Consider the following 15,140-nt stretch of genomic DNA (forward strand, 5'->3'; position numbering starts at 1 on the left):
TATCGGGGGAGTATTGAGAATTTTTGAAATTTTGTCAAAAATTTTGAAAGATGAAGGACAAACTAAAATATAAGTGTATTTTATAATTTTATAGACAACTAATCCAAAAAGTATTATTACAATATCCGTTGACAATCAATAGTTCATTTTTTCATTTTTGGATCATCTATAAAAGTAAGTGATCAACTATTGTTTATATGTTTTTCTTTCTAATAAATTGTGTCTCATTTAATAATAACAATATTATAACTATTTTTTTCTCTCATTCCCATCTCCACAGTTTTATATTAAAATTAATATTGTCTTTTTATAAGCTGAATGCAAATCCGCAATAGAAATAATTTTGTAACGCTAATTTATTTTTTTTTCTAAAATAGCTATACAGAGAAGTGATATTTTCTATATTGATCTATTTTTTTTTCATTTTTTGGGAGGTGGGGTCGATGTATCGGATCTTGTCCCAGAAACAGAAGAAGAAAATTAACATATGGTCAATTTTTATGATGTTTTGAGTGGAATATGACATGAGTCATGAGTTGTAAAGAGGTGATGGAGGCCTCCAGATTCTTCACAAAAAATTAATTCACATTTTGGTAAAAGCTACATTCAATTAATCATGGAGCTAATTTCTCTATAGATAGTAAATATTTATAGTTTGAATTTTGTTGATTGTATACTTGATACTTTTAGTCTATGCTCTGCTAATTCTACCAGCTATAATGTGAAAGAATATGTGATAGTTTTAGTGTGTGACTAGTGTCGAAATGTAATTGCTAATAAATACTAGTAGAATATTGGATGATGTAACATTATTTATACAAGTTTGATAGACAGCAGTGAAATTTATGATGTTTGAATTGAATTGATGTGAATTATGGGAAGTTAAGGAAGAAATTTGTCTAGTGGATTGGCAGCAAGTGTCTCTCACCATGATTAGCATACAATCTATTTTACAAATAAAAGAAAAGGAGTGAAAAGTTAATGTTTATCTAAATTTGCATTAACATATTCTAAAGGAAAAGTAAGAAGAATGCAATTATGATTTATGAATTTATGAGATAAATATAAAAAATGATATTGTACATATTTTATGTAAGCATTGTTCTCGTTTATTCTATGTTGGCGATGCTTAGTTTGTCTCATACATTTATTTTGATTCTAATTCCTCAAAAATTACTTTTTGTGTCATTAACTATCCAATTTATATAAAAACATTAAGTTCATTTTTGGTATAACATTATATAATCGAATAAAATTATAATTCAAAATTTGAATGTTTAATACTATATTAAAATAAATCTAAATATATAAAATAAAATAAATGTCATAAAACATGGATAAAATGATGCTCACAAATTGTTAACACATGTGAATATATCTTTTAAAACTCCTCCAATGTAAATTTAACAAAATAGATTAATTGGATTTATTTTTCAAATTTTGAAAATCAAAATTTATTATTTTTAATTTAAATAATGAAAAATATGTCTATAGATAAAAATATTATAAATACTAACATTGCTTAATTAAATCCTATTAAAACCGAGATATAAATTCTACCTCAAAATCAAGATCCTTAGTGAAATAGACTATATATATGCATTTGTGATTTGCCCTAAAAATGAAGGAAATTTAAAGTAGGATATCATTTATTCCAAAGTTCTAGGACCACATAGATATTCTGGGTTCATATTTCGAAATTCAATGGAGACAACATGAAGGAATAAATATTGCAATAATATTGGTGAAAGCTTTACCCGAAAACTATTATCCAGAAAGAAAGCTCTTTCATTTTCATTTTTGGTTTTTTGTTCCTGCAAGAAGATATAGTAGAAGAAAAGACAAATTTATAAATCATTATATTTTGTACAAAGTTTGGTGTAGTATATATCAATCTTCCTGCCACATTTCGTTACATTATATGTAACGGCGGCGCTGCCGTGGCTCAATACTGGCCAAGCATACCATCGCTCTATCACTATTCAAATTAATACTAAATAATAACAATACTAAATAAATTAAATAATACTCCATAAATGTTACATGAAACTAAGCTATTGTCTTCTTTAAGTGGAACCGAGATATCCCTCTTTCTCTAAGATGAGATACGAATCGGCTACTGCTCACGGATTAGCGTAACGTCAAACGACTTTACTTATATTCAGTAAAAATTAACAACTTAAACTAGTAGACACTAATGAACTTCACGTCAAGTTGGTAACTGAGCAATACAATATTTCTAAAATGCATACATTGAGATGTAGAGAGCTATAAAGAAAATAATGCTTTGATGTTTATGTGTGTTTCTCCTCTCACAAACTCATTTATTTATATGATAGTAAAAGGTACACGAAAGGCCTTACAATTCAAAGTACGTCATGAATAATTGGGAGGTTACCTTAATACTCCTTCCTTCCCCAAAGAATATGCACTTTGGGGTCGGCACGAGTTTTAATGTAAAATTAGTAAAGTAAGAACACTTTGGGGTCGGCACGGGGTAGAGAAAAAATGTAAATAAAGTATTGTTAGTGGAGAATGAGTCCCACCTCATTAGAGAGAAAAGACTTTTCAAAATTAGAAAGTGCATATTCTTGTGGGACGGACTAAAAATGAAAGAATGCATATTCTTAAGGGATAGAGGGAATGTGAAACAAAACAACACAAAATATACTATGCTATATCAATCAAAACAAAAAAATATTATGTGTATTGTTTTCAGACTTGTATTTCAGGTATTGGTTTTCACATGCTACCATATTTTATCTACTCCCTTGTTCACCGATTAATTGGTAGTACTTATAATTTTTTTTGTCCATCCACGATTAATTGATACTGACTACCCCATCATACTCACATTTTATTAATATATATATAATTAATACTCCCCCCGTCCCTCAAGAATATATACTCTTTCCTTTTTAGTCCGTCCCATAAGAATATGCATATTCCAATTTTGGAAAGTCCTTTCTCTTTAATGAGATGAGACTCATTCTCCACTAACAATACTTCATTTACTTTTTCTCCCTACCTTTCTCTTACTTTACCAATTTTACATTAAAATTAGTGACGACCCCAAAGTGCATATTCTTTAAAAACGGAAAAAATATATAAAAATAGAAATTATATTTAACTAACTTATTCCATCTATATTTTACTATATTTTAAAATCCAAGTCAAGTTAGGTCATGGCAATTAATTGTGGACAAAGTAAGTAGAAAATATAAGAGCCTAGATGAAAAGTGGATGTGCTGTATATAGAAGCGTATCCATTGAATATGCGGTAAATAATGAAAAGCAAAATCCTAAAAGAATTAATGAAAAAAATAGTAAAGGTTTCCACCAGCATCAAAAAGTGTGCATGGCTTAGGAGATTATTCCATCTGTCAAAATATGGTGCGTTGAATTTATTTTAAAGCAGAGCAAAGATGTCGACAATAAGATTGGGTAAAATCATGCTGCAATCATTTGCTCTAAGTAGTTATTGTAAGTTTTATTATTTGAGTGTACTTTCTACTCCCAAGTGTAAATAATTCGACTAATGTCAATTTTAATTTAATGTGGTTCGGTCATGATGTTCTTCATCACGTGATATGTTACCTCCTTTGGATAAAGTTATTGTGGAAATCAATCATACAATTCTTTTGGTCTATTCAAGATAATATTATGGTATTTTCAAGTTTTATATTTCATCACATTTTTATGTTAATCTTAAAACAAATAAGAATAGAAAGAAAAGAGAAATTAATAGTTATATAAGGTTAAAGCTCTAGCATGGGATAATTTCATTTGTTAAATAATAATATTAGAAAAAATATTATTATTAGTTATATAAGGTTAAAGCTCTAGCATGGCATAGTTTCATTTGTTAAATAATAATATTAGAAAAAAATATTGTACTATATATTTACTAGAATATCTCTAGAAACTTAATTATTGGGGCCATTCCTCTATCTAGCTTTGGCTATAATAAGGACAATATTTTTTTCTTTTCTCTAGAAAAATTTCTAAGAAATAGATTACATATTACTTGTGTAAGAAATATTAACAAATTACCTCTTTCAAATTGTTTGACTTAAATTTGTGTGCAAATTACCTTTTATTTTGTTTGAAACACATGTCTTCGATCCTTAATGTCTTGATATGTATGTATATTATACATAGATGCGAACCACTTGTACATGTGTCACACGACACCCAACCAACTTGGGGCCTATATAAATATCGAAATTTTAACCACCTTAGAAACCAATAGATTTATGATCCCTTTTCTCTTTTAATTTTCTCTATTAGCCGACATGAACTATAGATTTTAATGAGATTCGAAGTTGAGATAGTCGATATAGAATACTCACTCGTTGTTAGGTCATCTCTAAAGAGAAACTAACATATTTCTCTGTTCACAAATATTAGCATTTTTTTGTCTTTGATAAATTTTTAATGAGTGATGCTAAATGGCCATATTATGGCCAGCCATAATCTTAAAATATTATTAAACTTTTGTGCAATTAATGCTTAATAGTTGAAATTTATGCACCTAGAGAGTAACAATTTTTAAAAGACTAATCTATCCTCAAATATTAAATACTTATGTAGTAGAATATGGAGTATTTACATAAAAAATGAGATTTGGTGTATGATTGGAGATGGTCTAGGGTAAAAAAACCATGATAAACATAAGTTATAATTTTATAAGCTCAAAAACCATAAGTATCTAAATTGATATATGAACAAATTTTAAAATATTTTGAATATAAATAATATGATTAATAATTTCATAAGTGTGAGACATTTTATTTATAAATATTATTAGGTGTGATACAATAAACTTCTACTACAAAATTGAAAGGAAGTCTTAGTATTACTAAAACAACTTCTCAATTTAAGTACTATTCACTCCACTGTACTATAGTTTTTATATTGATTAGTTATACACACGTAACACCTGTATAAAAAATATAATTAATATAGTATCTTACTCAATGCAGATATTATAATATATATATTTAAAATAACTGATAATACTGAAATATAATATTATAACTTAATTTATAAGTTCTTTGTTTTTAAACGGTAGGATGAAAGTGTCTAAATATACATCAATTAGGCTAAACTAAAGATTAAGTTAAAATTAATTTTTATGCCTCCAACTCCACTTCCCAGACGCCATTTCCCATAATCAGTTAGATAATTTATAGTATATTAATTTGATTGAGAAAAGGGTTATTTTGTAAAAGCACACAAGACATTAAATAGAGTTATTAATTTATTATTTATTTCTTATGTATACTGACGATTTATATCCTATTATGGCCAGCCATAATATGGCCGCTTAGACTTAGACATGCCCACCGGTTCCGGTTCCGGCGGTTAACCGCCGAACCGGAACCGGCGCAATATTCCCGAACCGGAACCGTCGCAATTCGGTTCGCGGTCAGGTTCAGGTTCAAGATATTTCGAACCGGAACCGTCACCGAACCGGCGGTTCGGGACGGTTCGGAACCGGCGGTTAACCGTGGAACCGCCGGTTCGGCGCTTAAATCGAGGCAGAGGATGGGGCCGGTGCTGATCTTCCAAACCGGTCGGAACCGCCGGTTTAGTGGCTTTCGAGGCGGCGCGGAGCACGAGGCGACAATGGAGCAGCTTTGCAGACGGTTCGTTGACCGAAACGGCGGGTTTTTATTTCGGAAACCGGCGGTTCCGGCGGTTCCGGCGGTTTTCCGCCAAAACCGCCGGTTTTGTGAAATTTCAATTTTTTTTTTTTAAAATTTCAAATTCGAATTCTTCCATTTTCCCCCTCATTTTTTTCTATAATACCCCCCTCTATCCTCTTTACATTCACCCCACTCTTGTGTTAATAGAGTTTCTCTCTTCAATCCCAATTCTCTCTCTTTGTCTCCAATTTCTCATTTGTGCTATTGTGCTTCCATTTTTAATACGCAAGTGCTACTCTTATTACGCATTGTTATACACTTATACAGTTATACTTGTTCCGTAGTTCTATAAGTTGTCTTTCTTTCTCAATTACTAAAACAAAAAAAAATTATATTCCATATTTCTACATTTCTACATACCATTCCAATATGTCTTCATCCCGAGAAGGTCGTGTTGATAAGGGAAAGGGAAAGGCCAAGAGGCCATCTCGGAGATCCGTTATTGATGAAATTTCTTCCGATGGCGATGACGAGGTCAGAAGCGATAGCAACTCAACATTAGCAATGAGTCGACGGGGGCGGTGAACGGCGAGCACTGCCGACCAAAAAGGTAAGCAAGGTAAGAGAACTACGTGGGCTTTGATTCCTCAATAAAATTGTGGATACGTAGGCACCTCAATTAAATTTGAAAAGTTTAACTTCGAAAGTTTAAGTTGAGCTCAAGCCCTTTTTCAAAATTTTTTCCCCCCTATTTCATAGATCATTCAGGATGCGGCTAAGTTGTACTTGAAGATCATTAAAATATATTCCCCATTTGATAAATATCAAATGCGGAATATATTTTAATGATCTTCAAGTACAACTTAGCCGCATCCTGAATGATCTATGAAATTTTTTTCGGAATCAACCTTTTTTTCTTGCAAAATGTTGCCCATTTCTAAGCAAACACATATCAGCACGCTATATACACTGATACACATTGCTGCATTTCTAATAGGGGCAATTTGATCTTCCAAAGCAATCAATGCATCTCGAACACACATAGTCAGAACATTATTCAAGCATCTAGCATGGAAAAAATCAGAACCAACTATCTATTAGTACTAATTTTTTCCATGCTAGATGCTTGAATAATATTCTGACTATGTGTGTTCGAGATGCATTGATTGCTTTGGAAGATCAAATTGCCCCTATTAGAATGCAGCAATGTGTATATAGCGTGCTGATATGTGTTTGCTTAGAAAATGGGCAACATTTTGCAAGAAAAAAGGGTTGATCCCAAGGTAAGAGAACTACGTGGGCTTTGATTCCTCAATAAAATTGTGGATACTTAGGCAACTCAACTTAAATTTGAAAAGTTAACTTTGAAAGTTTAAGTGATCTCAAGCCCTTTTCCATTTTTCTTTTTCCCCCCATTTCATTTTTTTTTAATTTACCTTCCGAGTCCGACGAGGCGACGAGCCGACGGACACTTGTAAATTATATTACATTGTTGTATATGTTGTATTGTATACTTATGTATTGTAAATTGTAATGTATCGTTGTCCGTTACAACTCAAAATCAATAAAATTTATTTCATTTTCTCCTTATTCGTCTTATTTGTGCTGAATTATGCATTGTCTTGTTCCGATTTGTTGTTTATAAGCCAAATTTCAAATTTAAATTTAAAAAAAAAAATAAAAAAAATAAGTGAAACCGGGAAACCGCCGTTTCAAAACCGGAACCTGCAAAACCGCCCGAAAACCCGTGCGGTTTCCGAACCGGAAACCGAACCCCCCCGAACCGCCCGGTTTTTCCCGAACCGGAACCGAACCTTGAAGAGCCTCACGGTCCGTCCGGTTCCGCTTCCCCCTCCCCCCCGCCAAAACCAGGAAGGCATTGGATTTCGTCTGGAAGAACATAGTGTGCCGATTTGGCAAACCCCACATCCTCATCTCGGATAACGGGACTCAGTTCACCGACAAGACGTTCAAGAATTTGGTGCCAAGAACTGAATATTCAACAGCGGTTCACTTCGGTCTCTCATCCAAAGCAAACGGACAAACGGAGGTAACAAATCGTATCCTGGTGAAAGGGTTAAAAGCTCGGTTAGAACAAGCCAAAGGACAATGGGTAGAAAATCTCCCTCAAGTCCTATGGTCCTACCGAACTACACCCACAACCTCCAACGGTGAAACTCCGTACAGTCTGGTGTAACGGCACTGAAGCCGTAATTCCGGTGGAGATCGGCGTACCCAGTCCCCGAACTCTAAATTTCTCCTCCGAAATGAATGACGACGGACTGAGAGCCGAGCTAGATCTTGCGAAGAAAGAAGAGAATTGGCATGCATAAAAGCAGCCAAGTACAAGGAGCAAGTAGCCGGTATTACAACCAAAGGGTGAAGAAGCTGCAATTTCAAGTGGGAGATCTCGTCTTGAGAAACAACGAAGTAAGCCGAGCAGAAAAGCTGGGCAAGCTCGAACCCACATGGGAAGTCCGTATCGGGTGTCAGAAGTCCTCGGCAAAGGGTCTTACAAATTGGCTCACATGTCAGGAGAACAGGTACCCCGAACATGGCACATTTCCAACCTCAAAAGTTCCATTTGTAAGAGACAGTCCGGTCAGTCAGTCTTGAGTCCTGTTCAGTCAATGTGCTTTATTTGTTTACTTGGTCTTTATTTGTCTCTGCGCGTTTTATCTGTGTGTTTTGTCTGTCTCTGTGCGTGTCGTCTCTTACAAATGTTACTGAGGTATCTTGTTCTTCGAAGGCTGATCCCCTTCTTAGAACATATACAAGCCAACGATTGTGAGTCAAAGCTTCTACAGAAGATACAAGACCAAATTCAGCTTAAACAAGCAGTTCGTCTGAAACGAGCTGCAATAAGCTAACGATTGCGAGTCAAAGCTTCTAAAGAGGATACAAGACCACAATTCAGCTTAAACAAGCAGTTCGTCTGAAACGAGCTGCAATAAGCTAACGATTGCGAGTCAAAGCTTCTAAAGAGGATACAAGACCACAATTCAGCTTAAACAAGCAGTTCGTCTGAAACGAGCTGCAATAAGCCAACGTTGTGAAGTCCAAGCTTCTAAAGAGGATACAAGACCGCAATTCAGCTTAAGAATCAAGCACTTCGTCTGAAACGAACTGCAACGAAAGTCCGATTCTCGCGATAAAACTTGCCTGAATTAGGACAAGGGAAAGTCCGATCCACGCGATAAAACTCGCCGAATTAGGACAAGGGAAAGTCCAATCCCCAAATTAGGACAACGGAAGGTCCGATCCGAGCGATAAAACTCGCCAAATTAGGACACAAGACGAGTCCGGTCAAAGATGTTTATTTCATCAGACCAAAGACGGGTCCGGTCAAAGATGTTTATTTCATCAGACCAAAGACGAGTCCGGTCAAAGATGTTTATTTCATCAGACCAAAGACGAGTCCGGTCAAAGAAGAGTTCACTTCATAAGACCGAGGACAAACATCAACTTACCCCGTACCTTTATCCAGAATGCCGAAGTAATTCACTTCGCTTTCCGGGGGGGGGTAGTGATGGAGTACGTACCAAACAAGCCCAACAGCAGTAAAGCCCATCAGCCTAAAGCCCAAGAAAGAGTATCAGTTCGGCATGACTAAAGAGTATCAGTCCGGCATGACTAAAGAGTTCAGTTCGGCACAACCAAAGAGTTCGGCCCCAGCCTACAGCTCGGTAAAAGCCAACCAATCGAACTCTGCTCTCAGGTCGGCATCAAGCTCTACTCTCAGCATCGGCAAAAGCTGCTCGGCAATACCGAACTGGGAGCCACGACCTCCACTACCCGATCTATCTAGTGGTGGACCCATGCAGGCTCTCATGACCTCCACGACATCCACGACATAATTACTGATGATGTAAGCCACTGCCTAGTCAGTGGCCATGCAGGATCTCATGACCTCCATGACCTCCACGACTTAGGGTGGTGATGCAAGCCACGATCTCAGTTCAATATATAAATAGAACTTAGATCTGATAGATCAGGATTTACTAACTCTAGAGAAAAAAAGATCATATAGCAAGTCTGTGTTGTAAGCTGTAATCCCAGATCAAGCAATACAATCTTGCCCTCCCTTCTTCCCGTGGACGTAGATTTACTTCAGTAAATCGAACCACGTAAATCTCTGTGTCGTGATCTGTATTTTCCTGCCTTCACTAACATCAGAAATTCGCGGAGCCATCACTAACCCTAATGTTTTCTTTATTTTTTTAAATATAAGTTGGGATTTGTCTTAATAGAAGACAAGATTTGGAATGACAAGTTGACACCCACTGCGTGAGTGGAGGATTGCGTGGCGGAGCAGACGCCGGAGCAAGGCGGCGCGGTCAGTTGGCGGGAGGGAGGTGGGGTCCCCTTTATTCCAATTATTATGCAATAATTAGTGCTATTATTTTTATAATAGTCGAAACATTTAACTTTGGGAGGCACAATGCAAGAGGAAGAGGTGGCATTAACTTAAACTTTTATTCATCTAATTCTTTTATATATAATGTTAATTAAAACTATTTTTAATATAATGTTTGCCTTTTTTGCAGTGATACTCCTTTTCTTTTTCTATTATGTTGATCAGTTTTGAAGTTGCAATTTTCATGAACACATCTCATATTTAATTTGTGAGCACATCTCATATTTAATTTGTGAGCACATCTCATATTTTGTGCATATTTTAAACTTCAAATGAATAAAAATACGACAAAGATAATCGAATTTAATTTTCAAAATTAGAAACTTTATATAAATATGAAATAGTTTATTCAATTTTAAAAAATACTTGCAATCTTTCTATACAAAAATTAAGGTACATTAACAAGTACCAAGACCACTAATACAACATGTATTACATGCCAAAAGAATAAATACAGATGGCAGACCAACAAAATGAAAAAGTTTAAGTGAGAGAGTTCTCCTTTTCTCCTCAATTTAAGGCACTCAATCATTTTTAAAAATATTTTTTTTTCTTAAATATAATTTCCATGTCTCCTCATTTTCCAAGCACTTCCCAGACAGAATCCCCACTAGACCATACCAAAACTACCAAATATCAATATATACTAGTAATATAACAATAATATACGTATATATTTGTCATAGGAAAATCTGAACTGCAAAAGTAAGACCTAAATCATACTATTAAATCAAATTAATCAAGCACGGGGCAAAGATTTTAAAAATAAACAGGTGAAATTATATTTTTTTATTTAAAACAACTTTGGATAAATTAATTACTATTTTAAAAAATAAAAATGATACAGTAGAAATATATTTTACAATTTTATTGTATTTGAAATTAGTGAATAATAAAGTATATATAAAAGAGAGGAAAAGAGAGAGCTCTCAGGTGGGGTCCACTTTTAGCCAACTTTTTTTCTTTTTCTTTTTCTTTCTCTTTTTCTCCCAAGAGATACCTTTTTCTTTATTTTCCTTTTTTCCTTTTGTGAAATGGGAATATATTTATAGCACTTCTTTCTATTTTCTTCTTCTCCCATCTTTAATCCAACAATATATTCAAAACATTATACAAATACATTTAATTCTATCATATGTTCAATATCGTAAAACTCGCGTGAATTATCGTTGTACACTCAGAAAATTGTGTGATATATTAAGAATTATACATAGAATCAACTTATTAAGCAAAGAAGATAGATGAAGAAACCAAATCGATAATATTACGAAAAATGGAACCACTGAAATGAGTAATTATGCAAATGCAATATTACAATTTTTACATTAAATTTAAGCTATGATTTCATTACATATTTGATCTTATATACATTCAAGTAGATTTTTAAAAAAATACTACAGTACTATATTTAACTATTCAAGTATGCATGTTCAAAACGTAACAATGTTTTTTGCGAATATTATGAAATTTCACAATTTGGATTTTTACACTGCATTTGTTACTCGAATAGTTATACATCAAGTTAATAATTTCAAGAGTTTATTTAGTATAAATATACATTCGAATATAAACAAGTTCAATTTTTTTTTACAACAGGACTACTAAAAGAATCTACAGTAAAGATATGTTTGCAGGCAGACAGCAGAATGCATCATGCAGTGTAGCTCAGTTTGAAGATTATTTGACTAATCAAAAGTGATGAATGGTCACGAATGGGCTACCAGAAACCACTAATAGTGACAGGGCAAACGGAAGTGATACAGTTGAGCCGCCAACGGAAGAACAGACGGGGCATGACAAATTGCCTCAAAGAAGTACAAGAGGCATTCCTCCTTGAAGATATTCGCCAAACTGGAATGACGAAAATCTAGGTACTCTGTTGCAAATCTTACCTAAAGACACCTTACTGAAATGGCTAGGGCATTTTTTCAGTTTTTTTCTGGGGTTTTTTTTTATATTTTTTGGTCAGGTGGGGTGACGTTTTGAATTTTTGGATTGACTGGGGGTGTATATTGGACGGAAGGTTGGGATGGGGTTTATTTTGAGAATGGCTGGGAGTTGGGGGTCCAATTTGTAATTTTTGATGAGGGTTAAGTCATCCGCAACGCTGTCTATTATCCGTCTCTTAACCGTCTCACCTCTTAACTATTCATGGGCCCCACTGTACTTTTCACTCCATCTCTTAACTAAGAGACAGCATCCGCAACCCTCCATCTATTATCCGTCTCTTAATCATCTCATTCCTTAACTATTCATTCAATTTCATTTTTTATTTTTATTTCCAACAAAGTCAATTAATAAAAACACACTTCATTAAATAAAATAAAATTACAACTTAAAATTCTAAAAAAATTAAAAATATATAATTGAAAATCCTAAAAAAATGAAAAATACATAATTTAATTTCTTCCGCTCACTCCCTCTAAATTCAAAATCTCAAAGCTCAAAGAAGCAGAAGATAGATCATGTGGGTCTACCGGTTGCCAAATTTTGCCCAAATGTGCTCCATTAGATCATCTTGGAATTGGGCGTGGGCAGTAGAATCACGAGTCCTTGCCCGAATAGACAACCGATCTTGCATAGACGGATGCACTCCATTTCGAGGCGGACTACTTGCGGTAGAGCTTCCTGGGTTTCAGGGTCGAACCAATTTCCCGCCTCAGGGCATTCGTCGGCGACAATCATGTTGTGCAAGATTATGCATGTATACATGATGTCGACCATATTCTCTATAAACCACGTACGAGCCGGGGCTTTGATAATGTTGAAGCGCGCTTGGAGAACCCCGAATGCCCTCTCCACATCCTTGCGAGCAGCCTCTTGCTTCTGCGCAAAAAGAGCCTGTTTTTCGTTCACCGGCATATTGAACGTCTTTGGGTAGATGTCGTCGCCAAGATAGTACCCCATTTTATACCGTTGGTTGTTAGCGATGAAGTTGATGGCTGACGCTTTACCATCCAAAACTTCGGCGAAGAGGTCGGATTGGTTGACCACGTTGACGTCGTTGTTCGATTCGGGGACCTCGAAGTACGCATGCCAAATCCATAGCCCGAAGTATAACTGTGGGGTGGGTGCCTTTGTGGCCGCTCGTGTATGACCCCCTCCACGCCACAGGGCAATTCTTTCATTGCCAAGGCATGCAATCGACGCTGCCAAGCATCCTGGGGAATCCGTGCACTTCTTCGTGAAGGTGGAGCAGAAACTGACAATCTGCCGTGCTTGGCTTCCGGAGAAATTCGTCGGTGAAGGATGACCGGACGCCTTTGCAGAAGTTCATCAAGCACATTCTCCCAGTGCTTTCTCCAATGTGGAGGTATTCGTCGAACAAATCCGCCGTTTGTCCAGTAGCAAGCTGACAGATTGTTGCAGCACATTTCTGCAGCGTCATGTGGCTGGGACGGCCGACAGCGTCGAACCCTTCTTGGAAGAACTCTTCCTGGGCTGCCAATGTATTTGCGATGTGCAAAAATAGCGGTTTCCGCATGCAGAAACGGCGACGGAAGTAGGTCTCTCCCCATACCGGGTTATCACAGAAGTAGGCCCGTACTAACCTTGCGGTGGCTTCCTCCCGGTTACGATGGATTTAAGTCCGGGATCGTCGTTGGGACGGCGCGGCTTCCTCCGCCTCCGCCTCCCTACGTCGATCTTCTTCAAGCTATTCTTCCATTATTCGATGCATTTGCTCAAATGGATTCATGAATGGATTAAATTTGGGAGAAGAATAAAAGAGATGATTTGAGATGAAAATTGGAGAGGAAAGAGAGATGATTTGAGAAGAATAGATGTGTGTTTGTGTGTGTGAAAGAGGAGTATTTATAGAATAAAAAATGAAAAAATAAATAATTTTTTTAAAATGACCGTTCAACGGTCATATTATTGTTTTTAAAAAATTTATTTATTAAATTCGATTTTTTAAAAAAATAATAATTTATTACGTCAGCGTGACGAAGCTCACTCGCGGGCTGGAGAGTGGCGTCACGCGTGGCGCCAGCGCGCGCCACGTCGCGCGGGCGCATGGCGAGACGGCTCGCCATCCCTCTCGGTGGAACGGGCGTCTCGGCTATATTTTCGGATTTCTAAAAATATAGCCGTTTTATTACCATTTTTTTTGAAAATTTTTTGAAAATTTTTAAAAAAATTTAATCCCAAAACCATCTATAAATACACACATTCATCATCTATTTGGACGAAATTCGGTCACTTATGAATTTAATTATATAATTTTTAATTTTTAGGATTTTAATTACGTACTTTTTAAATTTTAGGATTTGATTATGTAATTTTTATTTTTTAAGATTTTAATTATGTAATTTTTATTTTATTTGTAATTTGTAATATTATTCGGAATATTTTTAATGCATTTTAATTTTGTGGAAATATTTTTATTCAAATTGAATAATAGAATGGTGGGGCCTTGTACTCGTCCTTGTGGAAGAGCACGGCTGTGGGTGTTGTGCTCTTGCCCAAGAGCAGGCAGAAAAAGTGGGGCCTGGCCCACAACCGTGCTCATTGGCAAAAGTACAGTTGTGGATGCTCTAACCTGCGATGGGTGCTGCTGTCGGCTGATGCTACTACTTCCGCCGCTGACGCCGACGCTGCTGTCTGTGACAGGTGGCGCTTGGTCGCTTGGTGTGTTTTCACCAGCCATCCGGCCCTCCTTGTTTTCTCCGGCGTTGGTGACTGGTGCTGCTACCGCAAGTGACGTTAAACCACTGCATACCCTTTCTCCGCCATCAACGAGGGCATTGGCGTACGTCTTCTTCGGTGAGGGATGTCTTTCCTTGTTCTCCTGCAGCGGTGTGTTGCTACTCTCCGGCAAAATCTTTTCACTGCATAGATTTAGGTTTGATGCGGTACTCCTTCGGCTGTTCGCCGGTGTTGTTGCTGCTGCAGGGTGCTTGGACCCTATGCCGAGGTTCTTCGGCTGGTAGGAATTTTGGCTTTGGTTTGTGTTGGCTTTGTACAAATCAATTAAATTTGAGATTGTCTCGATCAATTGTTCGAGAGTGTGTATTTGGATTACCTCCATTGGAGGTTTTTTGTCGTTTTCCTGCTCTGATACCATCTTAAAG

The sequence above is a fragment of the Salvia splendens genome, chromosome 20 (assembly GCF_004379255.2).
Source record: "Salvia splendens isolate huo1 chromosome 20, SspV2, whole genome shotgun sequence".
Taxonomy (NCBI): domain Eukaryota; kingdom Viridiplantae; phylum Streptophyta; class Magnoliopsida; order Lamiales; family Lamiaceae; genus Salvia; species Salvia splendens.